The 5,000-nt window shown below is 45.8% G+C and overlaps 1 pseudogene; it reads right to left on the reverse strand.

Annotated features, from left to right (window-relative positions):
• The window catches only part of LOC139914414 (uncharacterized), an 11,783-nt pseudogene extending 8,646 nt beyond the window's left edge, over positions 1-3,137 (reverse strand).
• Between the last annotated feature and the right edge of the window lie 1,863 nt (positions 3,138-5,000).

Genomic DNA, 5,000 nt, shown 5'->3' on the forward strand with positions numbered 1-5,000 from the left:
ATGAGTTTCCTTTTCTCTGTTTCCTTCTTGCAGTTGAATGTCTGACATGACACAGAGTGTGGAGAGACTGTGCCACATAAAGAGAGAGAGAGAGAGAGAAAGAGAGGGAGGGAGAGAGAGAGAGAGAGAAAAAAGAGAGGGAGAGAGAGAGAGAGAGAGAGAAAGAGAGAGAGATTTGTTTCTTAGGCTGTTTCCACTTTTAATATTGTATGTCTGCGTTGTTTACGAGAGAGAGAGAGACAGAGAGAGAGAGACAGAGAGAGAGAGAGAGCGAGGAGAGACAGAGAGAGAGAGACAGAGAGAGAGAGACAGAGAGAGAGAGAGAGAGAGAGAGCGAGGGGAGAGACAGAGAGAGAGAGAGAGAGAGAGAGAAGAGAATTCAATCTGCAGCCTCTTGAAAACAAAGATCAGGAGAGAGAAACAGGCATTCGTCAACATTTTATTGCTCCAGCTGTCATTTGATTCATTTCTGACCCTGCAGCTCACTGTGTTGCCAGTTGCTCAGGACATTGCTCAGAAACATTGCTCAGAAAATTGCTCAGAACATTGTCAGAAACATTGCTCAGAAACATTGCTCAGAACATTGCCCCAGAAGATTGCCTGGTGCATCAACTTGCTAACAGCCACAGAGCTCCAGGAGCGGAGGGGAGGCATGCAGGCGGCGCGGCCCAGAAAGAGGCTCTCTGGGTCAGGTAGAGAGGAGATATGTGGAGCCTGGAGCTAATCCTGTTAGCATTCAGGGTTAAGGAGGACTTAGTGGGTGTGAAGACAGAGAGATAAAGAGAGAGAGAGAGGGATAAAGAGAGAGAGGATAAAGAGAGAGGAGGGGTGCTGTTGTAGGTAATGTTTTTATTTTTATCACTTTTCCCCCATTGCTTTGCATTTCATTTCTTTGCTGCTGTGTTTTACCTGCTTTGAATTATCTTTCTCCTGTAGCGCTTTTAATGAAAAGTGCATTTAAATAAAAAATCCTGAATATGATTATTATGATTATTAATATTTGTCAATAATATTAATTCCCACTGGAGCCTCCCATACTAAAATATTTAGACTTTTGCTACTGTGAAATACTTTCAATAAAATTATAATATATCTTACAGCAGTTCTGACCGAGCAACATGATTGGCTGAGAGGCATTTTGGTGCCAAAATCTCACCACAACGGCACTCGTAACCCTAGCAACACCTCGCTGTTTACATCTTGTCATACATCGTTACATATGCACAAGAAACTTGTGACCGAGCAATATGTTAAGTGATGTTTCCATGGAAACAACATCCGACTTTTGATCTTTTCTATTCTGACTAAAAACTACCGTGGTAAACGTTCAAATTAATGTACAACAAATGAGATGTCATGTTTTAGTCGGTTGTACATTGTTAACATTGTTAGAGTATTTATTGTCAAGCTGAATGATCACAGGCTACACTGCTGATATTTTTTTGGATGTAGAATAACTAAGATTTGCTTCTTGCTGGAAGCTGCTAATTTGTTTAGCTTGTAATAAAATAATTTTAAATCATTATTTGGTGATTGTCTTTGGTAAATAGCGCAGGATAACGTACAGCGAGCCTCCGCTTTGCATCAAGGTTTGATTCAACCTGTTGGGGATTATTTTGTGATAATGACCTGCCCACTGTAGATTATCTCTTACTTTGACAATGAAAGTTGGAATTACTATAAAACTATAAATTTGTCTTCCTGTCAAGCAGCATTATATTGTCGCTGTTGGGTGAAAGCCTTGTATCTCTAAAGGATTCCCTGCTCCTCTGTGGGTTGGGACAATTCTCCAACCTCTTGAGCTAATAAAACATTTTCAAAACCCATAAGATAAGGTCAAAAAATGCATTGTCATCAAGCTAAAAACAAGGATGAGAAAATTCTGATCCAGATCGGATCCAGAGGACCAAAGAGAAAACAGCCGTTGTACCTGCATCTCCAAGGCCTTGATGCGATGCCTGTGGTTCCTCAGCTCCTCCTGGAGCTGCGACATGGTCTCCCTTAGGTCCTCAAGCTGCTCCTTCCTGTTCTGGTTCTCGTGCAGCCAATAGGAGACGTCGTCTGTACATCGGAACATGTCCGGGCATCGTTTCTGCTGCGTTCCCACCGGAGGCAGCGTCGCCATCAGCCGACACTGTCCGTTAGCCGTGACCTGGCTGCTGTACTCACCGCACTCTGTTGCTGAACTGCCAATAGTCTGGTTGTACGTGGCGTTGGTGGTGTCGTCACCGCCGGTAACACCACCACGGATCACCGGGGGGGGCGTCAGGGCGCAGGTCAGAGTATATTTCTGGGTAGGAGGTTGGAGGATGCCAGTCGGCATTGTTCATGTCGATGTTGGCGTCTGGTACGTCCCAGTTTATTCCGGTGTTTGTATCCGGAACAAACGCATTCATTCTGGTGTTTGTATCCGGTACGTCCGCGTTCGTTCCGGTGTTCGTTCCGGTGTTCGTTCCGGTGTTCGTTCCGGTGTTCGTTCCGGTGTTCGTTCCGGTGTTCGTTCCGGTGTTCGTTCCGGTGTTTGTATCTGGTGTGTCCGCGTTCGTTCCGGTGTTTGTATCCGGTGCGTCCGTTCCGGTGTTCATTCCGGTGTTCGTTCCGGTGTTCGTTCCGGTGTTCGTTCCAGTGTTTATATCCAGTGCGTCCGTTCCGGTGTTCATTCCGGTGTTCGTTCCGGTGTTTGTTCCGGTGTTCGTTCCGGTGTTCGTTCCGGTGTTCGTTCCGGTGTTCGTTCCAGTGTTTGTATCCAGTGCGTCCGTTCCGGTGTTCATTCCGGTGTTCGTTCCGGTGTTCGTTCCGGTGTTCGTTCCGGTGTTCATTCCAGTGTTTGTATCCGGTGCGTCCATTCCGGTGTTCATTCCGGTGTTCGTTCCGGTGTTTGTATCCGGAACGTTCGTTCCGGTGTTTGTATACGGTGCGTCCGCGTTCATTCCGGTGTTTGTATCCGGTACGTCTGCGTTCGTTTCAATGTTTGCGTCCGGTACATTCTCGTTTGTTTCCATGTTTGTGTCGGGGTGAACGTCCTCATCACGGCCGATGTCCGACTCTGTATCGGAGGGTGCGTAGTCACCTGTGACCGGTCGGACACACCAGCCGGTCAGTAAGACAACAGTCAGTAAGACAGGCGGCAACTTCATCCTGACCAGTCGGTAACTCACCCTCCCAGCTCTGGTACTTGTTCCGCTCCAGTTTAAGATTGGACTAACATTTCATATTTCTATCTTCGTCATTTAGCTGACTCTCTTTTCCACTGAAGTCAACAGTAGCTTCAATTCCTAGATCACCAACATTGCAAGAAACCAACAGTAAGGAGGTCAAGGGTCAAAGGTCACAGCGTCCAGATGGGGTCTAACCTTAGTCCAAGATTAGACTTAGGTTCTTGTCTTTGATTCAGCTTGGGGGACAAACTCTTTAAGAGCTGCAAAGTCCAGATGAAGGTTTTGATCCAAGTCTTGTGGCAAGTTAAACACAAACCTGCTGGTCTCAATTTCTCCGTAGACGATCAACCTGGTTTAACAGTGAGAGAGTGAGTGCTATCACATCCTACGGACTGGTAATCCAAAAGGTCTAGTTTTAGTCTAAATTTAGTCTGAAAATCAATAACTTCTAGACCAGGAAACAGGCTTGTCATCAGGAACACTGTACTGTAAACTGTAATCTCCCATTAGAAATGAATGGGATTGTCTGTCCAAGAAACCCTGAAATCTTCAAAATAAAACAGAAAACATCCCTGAGGTGCAGATTGTAGATTTGGCCCAGGTCTGGCCCAGATCCAGCCTTTCCAGGTCAGGTCCAAACGTCACTTTAGAGCAGGCCAACCACAGGACTAACTCCTGAACCAGGTCTAAACTCAGTCCAGATCCTGATGTGCTCCCGGTCCGTTTGGACAGAAGGTTCAGACCTGCTGGGTTCCCAAATAAATCAAAGAATTCGGAGAAAGTGCCACCTACTCCCACTAAATGATTGACAGCATAACATGAGGCCAAATGATGGTGCTTTTTGACCAAATTATGCTAGTTCTCTAAATCTAAATGAAGGTACTTTTTAAACTAAATGATGGTACTTTTTAAGACCTCGGTTGAAATGAGACACTTACAGACTGGATTGAACCGTTTTAGAGAGATTAAATGAACTTCCAGTGATCATTGATTTTCCAAAACGTTGTGGAAATGAAGTCTTCATTCCCGGTCCAGTTCAGTCCAGACAGGAAGATTTTCTTTTTTGTATGAAGAAAAGTCAGAAATGTGTTTTTCAACCTTAATTTCTAATACTTTGGGTATTTTGCCTGAACCCAATGCTGTTTTCCAGGCTTCTTTTCCTGCTTCACATTCAAACACTTCCTCACATTCACACTGGGAGCTGACCAGTTCCACCACAGTCTTATACTGGTGCAGCTGGGGGTTCAGTGCCTTGCTCTAGGGCTCCTTGACGTTAGTATTTACAGATTCTCCCAGTTCTTCCAGGGATTCGAACTGACGACCTCTCTGGCTCCAGGCCGCTCCTCTGCCCTCTGCTGGTGATGCAGACTGTGATTCTGCACAGTGATTGGTCCAGACAGTCTCTCCAGGTGAAGCCCCGCCTCCATCAGAACACCTGGGAGAGAAAATACACTGTACTTCTCTCTCTGTACACACACAGAGACACACACACACAAACACTGATTGAGTGGAGGGTTATGTAGGGATGTGTGTGTGTATATCTGTTACTGTGTGTGACACAACAACACACAACAAGAACACACAACCACACACACCAACACACAACACAACACAACACAACACACAGCCCACCTCCTGTCAGTAATTTCTTCTTCTCTGGTCTATATAGCGGTAGGACAGGAAGTACATCCAGCTTTACAGCCTAGATCTCATTACTGCCTCATCACCTAGGCGACCACCCAGCGCCCCTCATTGGCTGAGAGCTTGACTCAAACGACCTGACTTGACCTCTCGTTGGATCAGCCGGCCAATAGGATCATCAGCATCCTTCACCCGATCAAT

The sequence above is a fragment of the Centroberyx gerrardi genome, chromosome 21, assembly GCF_048128805.1.
Source record: "Centroberyx gerrardi isolate f3 chromosome 21, fCenGer3.hap1.cur.20231027, whole genome shotgun sequence".
NCBI classification, from domain to species: Eukaryota; Metazoa; Chordata; class Actinopteri; order Beryciformes; family Berycidae; genus Centroberyx; species Centroberyx gerrardi.